The sequence below is a fragment of the Equus przewalskii genome, chromosome 4 (genome assembly GCF_037783145.1).
Source record: "Equus przewalskii isolate Varuska chromosome 4, EquPr2, whole genome shotgun sequence".
In the NCBI taxonomy this organism is placed as follows: Eukaryota; Metazoa; Chordata; class Mammalia; order Perissodactyla; family Equidae; genus Equus; species Equus przewalskii.
Genome location: NC_091834.1, coordinates 89,099,770 through 89,116,553, shown reverse-complemented (window position 1 = coordinate 89,116,553; position 16,784 = coordinate 89,099,770). Strand labels below are relative to the sequence as shown.

General features: G+C 36.6%; 1 protein-coding gene across 3 annotated transcripts in view; it reads left to right on the top strand.

Moving 5' to 3' along the window:
* LOC103542594 (solute carrier family 23 member 1-like) overlaps positions 1-16,784 on the top strand; it is a 110,379-nt gene that overhangs the window by 62,899 nt on the left and 30,696 nt on the right. For 2 of the 3 annotated variants that reach the window (XR_011539616.1, XR_011539618.1), the window contains exons 13-15: positions 7,181-7,238; positions 9,515-9,764; positions 10,715-11,382. The gene's annotated coding sequence lies outside the window, so the exon portion shown is untranslated. Of the gene's footprint in view, positions 1-7,180; positions 7,239-9,514; positions 9,765-10,714; positions 11,383-16,784 lie in introns of those variants that run through there. The other variant, XR_011539617.1, reaches the window with a different exon arrangement.

The following is a 16,784-nucleotide window of genomic DNA, read 5'->3' as shown; positions in this document are numbered from 1 at the left end:
TGCTAAAATCATTGTATATGTTAGCTACCTAATTACTTAACTTTCCCCCAACCCTATCTTCGACCTTTTGATTCTTGATATACTTGCTCTTCGTTCCTTTAGTGCTGATCTGTCCCTCTTTTCCTTCTAATGTGTAAATATTTTTAAGGACCTACTTAAATTTGAACTCCTCTAGGAAAGGTTCCCTAATTGCCCCATTTGTGGTGACTTCTCTTTCTCTTAAATACCTATGGCATTTATTGTTTAAACAATTCATTGAATAGTTGGCATTGGCTGATATTTGTTGCTGTGCACCTGTCTTATTTCCCTGAATATCTCTAAACTTAGTGGACTCAGAGCTATCTCTTTTTTTTTATTGTGGTCATAATAGCTTATAATGTAGTGAAATTTCACTTGTACATTATTATTTGTCATACACCATGTAAGTATTCCCCTTCACCCCTTGTGCCCACCCCCCACCACCCTTCACCTGATAACCACTAATTTGTTCTCTTTCTCCACAAGTTTGTTTATATTCCACATGTGAGTGAAATCATATGGTGTTTGTCTTTCTCTGTCTGGCTTATTTCGCTTAACATGATGCCCTCAAGGTCCATCCATATGGTTGCGAACGGGATGATTTCATCTTTTTTGTGGCTGAGTAGTATTCCATTGTAGATATATACCATATCTTCTTTAGCCAATTATCAGTTGATGGGCACTTGGGTTGCTTCCTCGTCTTGGCTATTGTGAATAATGCTGCAATGAACATAGGGGTGGGCAAGTCTCTTTTGATTGTTGATTTCAAGTTCTTTAGTTAAACACCCAGAATTGGGACAGCTGGATGATATGCTATTTCTATTTTTAATTTTTTGAGAAATCTCTGTACTGTTTTCCATAGTGGCTGCACCAGTTTGCATTCCCACCAGCAGAGTATGAGGGTTCCCATTTCTCCGTATCATCTCCAACATTTTTAAATTTTTGTCTTGGTAATTATAGCCATTCTGACAGGTGTAAGGTGATATCTCATTGTAGATTTGATTTGCATTTCCCTGATGATTAGTGGTGCTGAACATCTTTTCATGTTTCTGTTGGCCATCTGTATACCTTCTTTGGAAAAATGTCTGTTCTTATCCTCAGCCCATGTTTTGATTGGGTTGTTTTTGTTGTAGTTGTTGAGTTACGTGATTTCCTTATACATTTTGGAGATTAACCCCTTGTCAGATGTATTATTTTCAAACATTTTCTCCCATTTGGTGGATTGTTTTCTCATTTTTATCTTGGTTTCTTTTGCCTTCCAGAAGCTCTTTAGACTGATGAAGTCCCACTTGTTTATTTTTTCTTTTGTTTCCCTTGTCTGAGTAGGCATGGTATTTGAAAAGATCCTTTTAAGTTTGATGTCAAAGAGTGTACTGCCTATATTCTCTTCCAGAAGTTTTATGGTTTTAGGTCTTACCTTCAAGTCTTTAATCCATTTTGAGTCTATTTTTGTGCATGGGGAAAGATAATGGTCTACTTTTATTCTTTTCCATGTGGCTGTCCAGTTTTCCCAGCACAATTTATTGAAGAGGGTTTCCTTTCTCCGTTGTATGTTCTTGGCTCCTTTGTCGAAGATTAGCTGTCCATAGATGTGTGGTTTTATTTCTGGATTTTCAATTCTGTTCCATTGATCTGTGTGTCTGTTATTGTACGAGTACCATGGTGTTTTGATTACTATAGCTTTGTAATATATTTTGAAGTCTTGGATTGCGATGCCACCAGCTTTGTTCGTGTTTCTCAGGATTGCTTTGGCTATTCAGGGTCTTTTGTTGCCCCATATGAATTTTAAGATTCTTTGTTCTATTTCTGTGAAGAAGGTCATTGGGATTCTGATTGGAATTGCGTTGAATCTGTAGATTGCTTTAGGTAGTATGGACATTTTAACTATGTTTATTTTCCAATCCACGTGCATGGAATATCTTTCCATTTCTTTATGTCAGCATTGATTTCTTTCAGTAGTGTCTTATAGTTTTCTTTGTATGGGTCTTTCACCTCCTTGGTTAAATGTATTCCTAGACATTTTATTCTTTTTGTTGCAATTGTAAATGGGATTCTATTCTTGAGTTCTTGTTCTGTTAGTTCATTATTAAAGTATAGAAATGCTACTGATTTTTGTGACTTGACTTTGTACCCTGCAACTTTGCTGTAGTTTTTGATTATTTCTAATGTTTTCTGATGGATTCTTTAGGGTTTTCTCTATGTAAAATCATGCCATTTGCAAGCAGCGAGAGTTTCACTTCTTCATTGCCAATTTGGATAGTTTTTATTTCTTTTTCTTGCTTAAGTTCTCTGGCCAAAACCTCCAGTACTATGTTGAATAAGAGTGGAGAGTGGGCACCCTTGTCTTGTTCCTGTTCTCAGAGGGATGACTTTCAGTTTTTCCCCATTGAGTATGATGTTGGCTGTGGGTTTGTCATATATAGACTTTATCATGTTGAGGTATTTTCCTTCTATATCCATTTTATTGAGAGTTTTTATCATGAATTGATGTTGGATCCTGTCAAATGCTTTCTCTGCATCTATTGAGATGATCATGTGGTTTTTATTCCTCATTTTGTTAATGTGGTGCATCACATTGATTGATTTGTGGATGTTGAACCATCCCTGTGTCCCTGGTATGAATACCACTTGATCATGGTGTGTGATCTTTTTAATGTATTGCTGTATTCAGTTTGCCAATATTTTGTTCAGGGTTTTTGCATCTAAGTTCATCAGTGATATTGGCCTGTAATTTTCATTCTTTGTGTTGTCCTTATCTGGCTTTGGTATCAGGGTGTTGATGGCCTCATAGAATGTGTTAGGAATATTTCCATCTTCCTCAATTTTTTGGAATTGTTTGAGAAGAATAGGTAATAAATCTTTTTTTTGAAGAAGAAGATCAGCCTTGAGCTAACATCTACTGCCAGTCCTCCTCATTTTCCTGAGGAAGACTTGTCATGAGCTAACACCCATGCCCATCTTCCTCTACTTTATACGTGGGATGCCTGCCACAGCATGGCTTGATGAGCAGTGCCATGTCCACACCCAGGATCCAAACCCGTGGACCCTGGGTGCCAAAGTGGAATGTGAGAACTTAACCACTGTGCTACTGGGCCGGCCCGGTAATAAGTCTTTGCATGTTTGGTAGAATTCTCCTGAGAGGCTGTCTGGTCCTGGACTTTTATTTTGGGGGAAGTTTTTGGTAACTGTTTCAATCTCTTTACTTGCAATTGGTCTATTCATATTTTCTTTTTCTTCTTGATTCAGTTTTGTGAGGTTGTAGAGTCTAGGAATTTATCTGTTTCTTCTAGATTGTCCAGTTTGTTGGCATATAGTTTTTCATAACATTCTCTTGTAATCTTTTGTATTTCTGTGGTATCCGTTGTAATTTCCCTCTTAAATTTCTAATTTTATTTTTTTGAGACTTCTCCCTTTTTTTCTTAGTGAGTCTAGCTAAGGGCTTGCCCATTTTGTTTATCTTCTCAAGGAGCTAGCTCCTTGTTTCATTGATGCTTTCTACATACTTTTTTGTTTCAATTTCGTTTATTTCTGCTCTAATTTTTATTATTTTCCTCCTTCTGTTGAGTTTGGGCTTTGTTTGTTCTTCTTTTTCTAATTCTGTTAGTTGTAGTTTAAGATTGTTTATTTGAGCTTTTCTTGTTTGTTGAGATGGGCCTATAAATTGCCCTCTTAGGACGACTTTTGCTGCATCCCATATGAGTTGGTATGGTGTGTTTTCATTCTCATTTGTCTCCAAATATTTTTTGATTTCTCCTTTTATTTCTTTGACAACCCATTGGTTGTTCAGTAGCATGTTGTTTAGCTTCCACATTTTTGTTCCTTTCCCTGCTTTTTTCTTGTAGTTGATTTTGAGTTTCATAGTATTATAGTTGGAGAAGATAGTAGATATGATTTCAATCTTCTTAAATTTATTGAGGTTTGCCTTGTTTCCCAATATATGGTCTATCCTTGAGAATGTTCCATGTGCACTTGAGAAGAATGTATACTCTGCTGTTTTTATGGAGTACTCTCTATATGTCTATTAAGTTGATCTGGTCGCACATTTTCTGGTTCTTCTGCATATCCTTTGTTTCTCGTCCCATGTATTTCAGGCTACCGATTTGATTAGGTAGCTTTCTATGTTTGTTTCCTTCGTTTTCTCCTTGTTTATCATATATGTCTCTGTTCTAAGTATTTATTTAGTGGTTACCATTAGGTTCATATAAAGTCTCGTAGATGAGATAGTCCATTTTCTGATTGCCTCTTATTTCCTTATACTATACTGATTCCATCTCTTTCCTCTTCCCCTTCTAAGTTATTTTTGTCATATCTTATTCCATCTTGTGTTGTGAGTTTGTGATTAAGATGATGATATAATTTTTATTTTGGTATTTTCATTTTCTTTATCCTTGATGTAGGAGTTAAGTGTTTACCAACCTGATCTGATGGAGAGCTGCCATTTTCTGACTATTACCTACCTATTTATCTCCTCGCTACAGGCTTTGTAGCCCCTTTCCTGTGTTCTTTTATTCCTTTCTGATGTGAGGGCCTTCTTCAGGATTTCTTGGAGGGAGTGTGTCTTGTGGCAATGAACTCCCTTAGTTTTTGTTTATCTGGGAAAGTTTTTATTTCTCCATCATATCTAAAGGAGATTTTCCCTGGATAGAGTATTCTTGGCTGAAGGTTTTTGTCTTTCAGGAGTTTGAATCTATCGTTCCACTCTCTCCTAGCCTGTAAGGTTTCTGCTGAGAAATCTGCTGAAAGCCAGATAGGGGTTCCTTTGTAAGTTATTTTCTTCTGCCTTGCTCCCCTATAATATTTTTTCTTCGTCATAGACTTGCCAGCTTTACTACTATATACCTTGCGGTAGGTCTTTTTACATTAACATAGTTGGGATTTCCGGTAGCCTATTTCATGTGGATTTCTGTCTCCTTCCCCAGGTTTTGGAAATTCTCCACTATTATTTCTTTGAATAAGCTTTCTGCTCCATTCTCCTTATCTTCTCCCTCTGTAATACCTATAATCATTATGTTGCATGTCCTAATTGAATTAGATATTTCTCTGAGAGCCTCTTCATTTCTTTTTAGTCTTAGTTTTCTCTTCTCCACCCTCTGAAGCATTTCTATAGTATTGTCTTCTAAATTGCTAATTTGGTCTTCCATATTGTCAGTTTTGTTGCTTAGGGAGTCCAGATCTTTTTTAATCTCATCCATTGTCTTTTTCATCTCCACTAATTCTGATCGTTTCTTCTTTAATGTTTAAATCTCTTTTGTGAAGAAGCTCGTGAATTCATTAATTTGTCTTTATGTGTTTTCTTGTAACTCATTGAGTTCTTTTATGATAGCTATTTTCAATTCTTGTCATTTAGGCTATGGATTTCTGTGTCTTCAAGGTTGGTTTCTGGGAACTTGCCATTTTCCTTCTGGTCTGGAGATTTAATATACTTTCTCATACTGCTTAAAGGTGTGGATTTTTGCCTCTGCATAGTGTTATTATCTTGTCACTGCTGCCACGTGCCTCCACTGGGTGAGGATCAGGAGCTGTGAATTCTGGGCCTGGCACAATCAGGGGCTACCCAGCTCCAGCTGCTGACTGCTTTTCTCACTGTGTGCCACTCTGGCCGATGGCAGATCTGGAGCACTGGGCAGGAGGAGGGGTGCTCTTCCCCTATGCTTCCACCAGCCTCCACTTCTAACTCTGGGTGATAGCAGGACTGGAGTGACAGGTGGGGGAAGGGGCACTTTCTTATACCTGCATGCCTCTCCCAATTGCTGCCTCTCTCTCTGCTTGGTGATCTGGGTGCTCATGGGGCTCCACTAGCCACCACTTCTCTCTCCGTGCCTTGCTCCCAGTGACTGTGGGGCTGGAGTGCAGGGTGGGAATGGAGTGCCTCTCCCCAGCTGTGCACCTCCCCCAAGTGGCCCCCTTCACTGTGCTTCACTCTGGGCGATTGTGGGGCTGGAGTGCTCGCTGGGGACTGGCACTTTCTCCCCAGCTGTGCCCCTCCCCTGGCCAGCCCCTCTCTCTCTGTGCCACTCTCCCAGCAAATGTGGAGCTGGAGCATGGGGCTGGAGCACTGGGTGAAGACTGGGTGCCTCAGAGCTATATCTTAAAATTATATGTATTACCCACTTGACTTAATCATATGAATTGATTTATTGACATTTTGTGAATAATGACTAAAGATGCTTTTCAAGTAAATTTCAGACCTATTTGTCAAATTCATGAGCATTTGGCAATGTTTCTGCAGAAGATACAGTTGGTATTCAGATGAGATACTAGACTTTGTTAAATTTTTCTAGAGGAATCAGATGTGGTATGAGTAAGTTGCCCGTCTGTAAGGTGACTTTGTATATATTTCCAGACAATAAGATAATTTTGAGAAATCTGGAATCTTATTTGTTTTTGGCTATACTATTGTATCTGAAATAAGTATTAATATTTGGGTACTAATACTTTTGTTTATGTTCTGGGTTAAATAGTTATAGAAATGTTTCACTGGGTCAGTGTTGAAATGCTTATAAAAGTTATATTTTGTCAGATGACTTAAAATGGACTTGCAGTTAGCAGTTATGTGTTGCTTTACTGTGGTAGTGAATTTTCTCTATATAGTAGTTAAGATTTAATGGATTTTTTTGAGTCAATAGTTTACACAAAAGTTTGCTTCTGTTAGTCTTGTGTGTGCATGTGTGTGTACACACAGGCATTTGCCTTCTCTAGGGTTAGGATTAGAATATTGAAGTATTAGAAGAAATTTATTGCTCTTAAGAACATGTAGAGAACATTTCAATAACTTTTATGCCCTTCTGTCAAACACCGAGAAAAATGGGTGAGTATTATTTCAAGAATTTTAATGAGGAATATGTTTATCACATGCACAAAACTAAATAATGGATTAAATTTTTGACCTATTAATTAGAGTAATATCTATTTTAGAGTGGTATCTTTTCCTTTCCAGCTATTATATCACCCATTGTTTTAGAGAATCTAATCAGAATATAAGTTCCACAAGCGTAGGCATTTCATCTTACACTTGTTTGTGTCCTCAATGTCTAACCTAATGTCTTAAATCACAGTGCTTCAATAAACATTACAATGATAAAATGTCTATTTTTCTGGCTTTTGGGGAGTTGGTTTTTATTGTGGGAGAATGACTTTGATTTGATTTGTTTTCTTTTTACAGCTCCATCGACAAACCTTCAGATTCTCTCAGTATAGGCAATGGGGATAATTCCCAGCTGGTAAGATTTTGACACTGTATCACTTCATTTATCTGCCGTCCCCTGAAAACAAGGTATTCTATACAAGTGAATTTTCTAGATAGTGAAAAATACTTTTCTGAAACAATTTAAAAACACTTTGAGAGTCAGCCCTGATGGCCTAGTAATTAAAGTTCAATGCTCACTGCTTCAATGGACCAGGTTCACTTCCCAGTCACAGAATCAGACCACCTGTCTGTCAGCTGCCATGTTGTGACAGTGACTCACGTAGAAGAACTAGAGTGACTTACAACTAGAATATATAACCATGTACTGAGAGCTTTGGGGAGGGAAAAAAAAGAAAGAGGAAGATTGGCAACAGATGTTAGCTCAGGGTAAATCTTTCCTGGCTAAAGATATATATTTATATAGTGCTTATTTTACAAAAGCACTTTTCATGGACATCTTTGTTAAACGTATTATATTAGCCTTCTTTTCCTCTACAGAATATATAGAGCATAATTTAACCCTTTCTTGATGACTCAGAATTACTATGGTGACCATATATTATTACATTGTGTGGCAATACATCAGTGTCCTTAGAGTTTGCTGATATTATTGGTCTTTTTGACCCTATACCAAGTGGTCCCAGACTAACATGACTTGTGCATTCTTGATTTTGAATTATTTCTCCACCATATGTTCCCCTTGTCCCTTGGTGTCAACTTAAATTTTCTATTTCTTTCAGTGTACTTGCCCCCCAAAGTTTTCCCCTTTCCCCAAATGATAAAGCAAATAGTCAAGTTGAAAGTTGCATCTTAATGATACTGAGTGAGGTCCTGACTTTTCAAACATGCTTTGTATGATCTTGTCTAGCTGCTAACTTTTCACTGCTTATGTTTCTGTGCATCTTCTTACATTGATGAAAAGCTGTACTTCTAATCTCTTCCATAAAGAATGGCCAGTTTCCCACAGTGTTTGTGAGAAACTTAGAGATCTAAAATACAGTGGTTTCCCAAACGTTTTGCTCATAAATTCCATACAACAATTTGAAAATCTGTTTCTCCTCTTGTATATTTTAGGTTAACATTAGAGTTTTTTTTTTTTATAACAAGTTAAAAATAATTGCAAAGGATGTAATTTTCAGCAGATTGCCAGTATTGGTACTTTTAAATAAAAGTGCTACATTACTTGTTAATAAATATCTAAGAAATTTAAATATCAGATTGTTTTGTTACTCCATCATCCATTAGAAAAAAATACACAAGCTCTCCTTTAAAATTCAGGACTTTTACATCATTCCTTTTTCTCCTTGAACTTGTTTTTCTATTTCCACTGCCACTACAGAATTTTATCTTAATGCAATATAGTTTTTATGTGTGATAGGTATTAAACTTCTCTCAAATGAAAATAGACATATAAATTTTGAATGAAAGCCAAAGTATTTTTGCTGATACAAGGCTTTAATTGCCAAATTTCTTTCTTCTGAATTTTTATTTGTAGTATTGATTTGACCAAAGCAACTTATATAAGCATAGATTTTGATAAAAATTAATCATTAAAAATCAACACTAAACTTCTATTGGAAATTCCTCTCTTGATGAGATAGACAGGGCCATTTTAGAATTAGTGTTCATGTATCCCTAGACGAATGTTACCTGCTGGGAAAAGGAGACGAGTTTCAGCAGCAGTTCTAGGCATTTTTCTAAATGTAAGTGCTGAGATGTCTTGTTCCTAAGTAAGTAAATGGAAGAAGAGTGTGATGTCAGTATCACTCAAATCTTTGAACTCCTAAGTTAAATACCTAAGAATCATGTAAAGATTTACCATAAAAATTTTTTTTAAGGATGTATTTGGAAATAACTTGATTAGATCTTCCTTGCATTTTCTTTGAAAATAAGTATCAGGAATCACCCACTTTGCAAAAGAATCTGGTCATCAGAGTCAGTCATTCTCTCATTGCCAATCTGAATATTTTAAATAAATTTTGTTTGGCTCCCAGAAAGTGTTCACACTTGGCAAAATTCTATAGTCAGGTTCCTGAGATTAAGAAATGTTCTTTTTTTTGTAAAGTGAGAGAAGTTAGGTTATAAAAGGAGAGGAGTCTGACTTAGTCTTTCCAGGAGAGTCAGTTTTAGAAAAGAGAACACATGTAAGTTGACGGATTTTCTGAAAATTCATGCTCATAAAAATGTCTTCTAGTATGCCAGTTTGAAGACCGCTGTTCTACTCCCTTTAGTTGCAAGCCTTTCTAACTGTGGCTTATTAAAATGTATGGACCTGTATTGACTCTTCTTTTCTTTTCCTGTTTTATTCAGATATCCAACAGTGATAAGCCCTCACCACCACCTGGTTTATGCAAATCCAATCCAGTCCTCCCCATCAGTTCATCCAATCACAGTGCACGGTCTCCTTTTGAAGGGGCAGTAACTGAGTCACAGTCGTTATTCTCAGACAACTTCCGCCATCCCAACCCGATCCCCAGTGAGCTTCCTCCTTTCCCCAGCTCCCCACAGACATCCAGTGACTGGCCTACAGCACCAGAGCCGCAGAGCCTCTTCACATTGGGTAGGTCACAGTACTGCTGCGCGTTGGTGTTTGTGCTCAGCCTAACATGAGACCCTTGGTGGATATGTTTTTATCCTCTTCCTCCCCACTCCCTTCTTCATAAAAATGTAAACATTTAAACTGCATGGAATTGAATGGTTACCTAAATTGTTGCATGACCTAGACCTTACTATGTTAACGGACAGATTTCTCCAGAAATCAAGGGTTAGATCATATTCCTGGTAATAAAATGCTTATTCCTCAAGGAATTATTAAGGACTTACATTTTTAATCATATTGTATTTGTATAGTTATATTTAAGATTTTTTTCTCCAGTTGACAATGAGGTATGTTAGTTAATATTAAAACTTCTATTTGGCATTTTTGAGCCATTTCCATTTTTATTCATTGTAAGTTCTCTTATTAATGTGAAGGATGGCATGAAGTTAAAATTGACAATAGCAGCTATGAAGCAGACAACGTTAAGAAACTACAAAAATTAAATAGATATTTTTTCATTATTTTTCTTAGCGGTATATAAAGCATATATTCAAAGTTATTTATACTTTATCTTTTATAAATACATATAAAAATAAACTTTACTAATTGAATTCTGTCACATCATATTTGCTATTACTTTATTCCATTTAAATGACTTATTCTGGGTTTTGATTATGAGTAGTTGAGAGTATAATTTGAATATCAAATACTTTGTTTTCTTGGATTAGTGATGAAAATCAGTCTATATCATTCAGCTTTTGAAGTTAGTAAATTAAGGATGAACTCATTGCTAGAAGTATACGAGGTGTTTGTAATTTTATAGTCCTAATATGCTAAGAAATCATACAGATTTTGCATATATGTGACTATCTTGTCATCTGACATGTTTAACTTCAGCTAGTGTGGGTACTCATTAAGCATGAAAGTGAGCTTATGTATTTTCAATTCATCACGAATTTTCTTCCCAACAGAAACAATAGAAACAATCCCAGTATCATCCTCTACAGACTGGCAAGCAGCGTTTGGCTTTGGTTCTTCTAAACAACCAGAGGATGACTTGGGTTTTGATCTCTTTGATGTCACTCGAAAAGCCTTAGCAGACCTGATTGAAAAGGAGCTATCAGTCCAAGACCAGCCTTCCCTTTCGCCCACATCTCTTCAGAACTCCTCTTCACACACTACAACCACCAAAGGTCCGGGCTCTGGATTCCTGCATCCCGCTGCACCTGCAAACGCCAACTCTCTCAGTAGTACCTTTTCAGTCTTGCCACAGAAGTTCCCTCAATTTCAGCAGCACCGAGCGGTTTATAATTCATTCAATTTCCCAGGCCAGGCAGCCCGCTATCCTTGGATGGCCTTTCCACGCAATAGCATCATGCGCTTGAACCACACAGCAAACCCCACCTCAAATAGTAATTTCTTGGACTTGAATCTCCCGCCACAGCACAACACAGGTCTGGGAGGGATTCCTATAGCAGGTAGGTTCATTTACAGCCTTTGAGAATTTGTGACTAATTCACATCTTCAGGTCGTTGGGTGGGTAGGGAGGGTACTGTTGAATACCAGAGAGTACTTATCATTGGTCTTGGAAATTTCTATGGGGGAAAAATTAAAGTTCTTACCATAATCTGAAAACTTTTAATTGGATGGATGCCTTGTAATTTGAGCTTTATCAGGATGGTGGAGTATTATACCTAGTTATTGCTTGGAAGCATTTTACTTATAGGATAGTTACTAACCCTTCACATGGCATATAAATGCAAAAAGAAAAAAAATGGGCTCTGAAATTATGGTGCTATAAAGTCCAACACATAGTAAAAGTTCTGAATATACATTCTAAAAGTAAACTGGTTCAGAAAAATGTTTAAAAATTGTAATTAGTGAGAGCATGAGGGATAAAGCCACTCTCTAGCTACTTTTGGCAATTACTTATTTCAACTGATACACACATGTACACACACACCTCAAAACTATACTATATGTTACTAAAATACTTAATATTTGAGAACTCTGATTATTAGTGTTTCACGGACATATCATATGTGCATAAGTATACTTTCTGTGAAAAAGAAATTGTTCAACGAGAGGCATTTTCCCTTTTGATCTATGTTTTTATTTCTTGGGAAAATACTAGGTTTCTGTAAGTGAGCTCAGAATACTTCTGATTCTGTACTGCTATCCTTGCAGTTTTCAAAACTTTGCGTTTTAAGGTCCAATATAACATATTTTAGGTCAAGTGACAATATATAAAGGAATCATTCTTATTTGTAGTTTTTTCATTTAATTTGGGCTTTAGAGATGATTGGTAAAAAAAGAGAATTTGTTCCTATCCTGATTCTCTCAAGTAAAATAGAGTAGTTCCTCACTCTGTAACATAACTCATAAAATGTATTTTTATCCCTTGTCATGACTTTTAAGATATGGCATGACACAGCATTATTATAATAATGTGCTATTACCAGCAAGGCATTTGTTCATCTGCTTTTAGCAAGGTTGGTAGATGAATTTACAGAGATCCATCAAAATTCTTTGGCTCTATTTCCTTTGTGACCAACAACATTTCATTTTCAAGACAAGTAGGTGAGTTAAGAGAGTATGGTTTGTGGCTGTTGACACAGTGAAGTGAGAAGTTGATACAGTGAAGTTAATTTACGTAAGCTTGGTAGTACGTATCATAGTCGTTTGCACATCAGTGGCACTCATGATATTTGTTCATTTGATAATGGTAGCTAGTAGGTAATCCAGTGTGACATTTTTCAATCCTCTCCTTCTATGTGACATTCACTTATGAAACACTAAGGGTTCAGTTCCTGATACTCTGTTTTTCCTTCTCTTCAAGAAAGTATATTACAGTATAATTATGTTTTGTTTTAATCATTTAGAAACGTGGCATTTTAATTACTAGTAATGTATCTCAAAGCTGTTTATAACATTAAAAGTTAAATTTGGGGCCAGCCCGGTGGCGTAGTGGTGAAGTTTGCATGCTCTACTTTGGGCTCCCAGGGTTTGTAGGTTCAGATCCCTGGTGCAGACCTAGCACCACTTGTCAAGCTTTGCTGTGGTGGCATCCCACATAAAATAGAGGAAGATTGGCACAGATGTTATCTCAGGGCCAAGCTTCCTCACACACACACAAATTTAAAATCAAGTTCCCCTAAATATTGTAAACATTTAAAAATAAAATATGAAATCAATTACAATGACTATTTGGGTTCCTAGTTGCCCAACAATAAACTAAGCCATGTGGGTAATACCAAAGAAGTCTAAAATATGGACACTACTTTCAAGTACTTCACAGTGTAGTTGAAGAAATAAAATCAGATTATGGATGAAAGTGGTAACTATGTAATACTGGAATCTGAGAGACATCGGTGGAGCCTATAATGTTGGGAGGCTTTATTGAAGAAGTAGGAATTGATTCGTACTGTGGTATCTTGGATTTGAGTTATCAGCAGGGAAAGAGAACGACCTTTTATGTTGGTGGAAACTCCTGACTGAAGGCCTAGAGGCAGGAATTAGTAAGTCCTCACGTTAGGAAGCAATAGAACTGCCTTCTGTGACAGGAGGTGCTTCATGTATCGTCTGGATCGAATGGATGAGAAGATGGGGAGCTCTGACAGCGAGGCCAAGCAGTGTGGACTGATCTGATAGGAAGGAGGATGCCTTTGTGGAACTCTGGTCCTTAGCTGTCTTCATTGTATACTTTTATTTGACTTATTACTTGCCCATCTTTGAGAAACTATTTGTTCTTCCAATTTCATAGTCATCATATTGTCCTTTAGCACAAAAAGAGCAGTTTTAGCCCAAATATTTCAAGCCATTAGATATTTTGGAAATGTCACCCTGGTAATGAGTAATCACTGATTTGTGAGAGTAGTTGCCCTCTTGTAAGTCATTTGAAATGTTTATTTGAAGTAGATACTTTATGAAAAAAGAGAGGCTTTAAATTATGGTTCTGTCTTTTCAGGTTTTTATTTTTCTTTAGCATATATTCAAACATAGAGGCATAAATGTTTTCTCCCTAGGAATCCTAAGAATGAAGTCACCAACTGTAGGTTCTTAATCATTGCTGTATTTTGTGGGAGGTGGGGAGAGTTTGTTATTTCAGATTTTCAGTTCTCAACTGTGCATACTTGCTTAGCATTTAAATGGTGACTTATGATTAAGCTTATTGTTACATTGTTTTTAAGGCTCTGATGACTAGAGAAATATTAGTTTTAATGTACCAACATACTTAAAATTGTTATCAAGAGTTACACAGAATCCTCTTATGACCTATAAATATTTCACAAATACCTCAGAAAGCTGAACGGGCTAAGCTTCAAAACAGAATAGTTATATAATTGTAGGAAGATGATTTAGGATTTTTAGTAACAATTAGTAAGAGGGTTCCCTTTTCTCTCTACGCTCTCCAACATTTGTTATTTTTTTGTCTTGGTGATTATAGCCATTCTAATGAGTGCAAGGCAATGTCTCATTGTAGTTTTGATTTGCATTTCCCTGTGATTAGTGATGTTGAATATCTTCTCATATGCCTGTTGGCCGTCTGTATTATCTTCTTTGGAAAAACATCTGTTCATATCCTCTGCCCATTTTTCGATTGGGTTGTTTATTTTTTTGTTTGAGTTGTGTGAGTTCTTCATATATTTTGGAGATGAACTCCTTGTCGGATACATGATTTGCAAATCTTTTCTCCCTAGTTGGTGGGTTGTCTTTTCACTTTGTTCCTGTTTCCTTTGCCTTGCAGAAGCTCTTTAGTCTGATGTAGTCCCATTTGTGTATTTTTTCTTTTATTACTCCTGACCGAGTAGACATCGTAGCCAAAAAGATGCTTCTAAGAATGATGTCGGAGTGTACTTCTATATTTCCTTCTAGGAGTCTTGTGGTTTCACATCTCACTTTCAAGTCTTTAATCCATTTTGAGTTAATTTTTGGATATGGTGAGAGGTAATGGTCTACTTTCATTGTTTTGCATGTGGCTGTCCAGTTTTCCCAACACTCTTTATTAAAGAGACTTTTCTTTCTCCATTGCGTATTCTTAGCTTCTTTGTTGAAGATTAGCTGTCTGTACGTGTGTGGTTTTATTTCTGGGCTTTTAATTCTGTTCCCCTGATCTGTGTGGCTGTTATTGTACCAGTACCATGCTATTTTGATTACTATAGCTTTGTAGTATATTTTGAAGTCAGGGATTGTGATGCCTCCAGCTTCGTTCTTTTTTTTCAGGATCGCTTTAGCTATTTGGGGTCTTTTCTTGCTCCATATGAATTTTAATATTCTTTGTTCTATTTCTATGAAGAATATCACTGGGATTCTATTTGGGATTGCCTCAAATCTGTAGATTGCTTTAGGTAGTATGGACATTTTAGTTATGTCTATTCTTCCAATCCATTTGGATGGACTATCCTTTCATTTCTTCATGTCAACATTGATTTCTTTCAATAATGTCATATAGTTTTCATTGCATAGGTCTTTCAACACCTATATTCCTAGATATTTTATTCTTTTGTTGTGATTGTAAATGGGATTGTATTATTTTTTTATTTTTTTGAGGAAGATTAACCTTGAGCTAACATCTGCTGCCAATCCTCCTCTTTTTTGCTGAGGAAAACTGGCCCTGAGCTAACATCTGTGTCCATCTTCCTCCACTTTTTTATATGTGGGATGCCTACCACAGCATGACTTGACAAGTGGTGCATAGGTCCGTACCTGGGATCCGAACCAGCGAATCCCAGGCTGCCAAAGGGGAACGTGTGAACTTAACTGCTGTGCCACTGGGCTGGCCCCAATGGAATTGTATTCTTGAATTCTCTTTCTGTTAGTTTGTTATTAGAGTATAGAGATGCAACTGATTTTTGTAAGTTGATTTTGTACCCAGCAACTTGGCTGTAGTTGTTGATTATTTTTAATAGTTTTCCAATAGATTCTTTAGGGTTTTCTATATATAAAATCATGTTGTCTACAAACACTGAGAGTTTCACTTCTTCATTGCCAATTTGGATACCTGTTATTTCTTTTTCTCTCCTAATTGCTCTGGCCAAAATCTCCAGTAGTATGTTGCATGAGAGTGGTGAGTGTGGGCACCCTCGTCTTGTTCCTGTTCTCAGAGGGATGGCTTTCGGTTTTTCCCCATTGAGTATGATGTTGGCCCTGGGTGCGTCATATATGGCCTTTGTTGTGTTAAGGTACTTTCCTTCTATATCCATTTTATTGAGAGTTTTTATTATAAATGGATGTTGGATCTTGTCAAGTGCTTTCTCTGCATCTATTGAGATGATCCTGTGGCTTTTATTCCTCATTTTGTTAAGGAGGTGTATAACATTGATTGATTTGCAGAGGTTGAGCCATCCCTGTGTCCCTGGTATAAATCCCAGTTGATCATGGTATATGATCCTTTTAATATAGTGGTGTATTCAGTTTGCCAATATTTTGTTGAGGATTTTTGCATCTATATTCATCAGCAGTATTGGCCTGTAACTTTCTTTTTTTGTGTTGTCCTTGTTTGGCTTTGGAATTGGGGTGATGTTGGCTGTTTAGAATGAGTTAGGAAGTGTTCTATCTTTCAATTTTTTGGAATAGTTTGAGAAGGATAGATATTAAATCTTCTTTGAAAGTTTGGTAGAATTCTCCAGAGAAGCCATCTGGTCCTGGACTTTTGCTTTTGGGGAAGATTTTGATTACTGTTTCAATCTCTTGTTATTGGACTATTCAGCTTCTATATTTCTTCTCAATTCAGTTTTGGGAGGTCGTATGAGTCTAAGAATTTATCCATTTCTTCTAGATTGTCCAATTTGTTGGCTTATAGTTTTACATAGTATTCTCTTATAATCTTTTGTATTTCTGTGGCCTCCATTGTAATTTCTCCTCTTTCATTTCTAATTATATTTATTTGACCCTTCTCTCTTTTTTCCTTACTGAGTCTGGATAAGGATTTGTCAATTTTGTTTATCTTCTTAAAGAACCAGGTGTTAGTTTCATTGATCCTTTCTACCCCTTTTTTTGGTTTCCCTTTCATTTATTTCTGCTCTCATTTTTATTATTTCC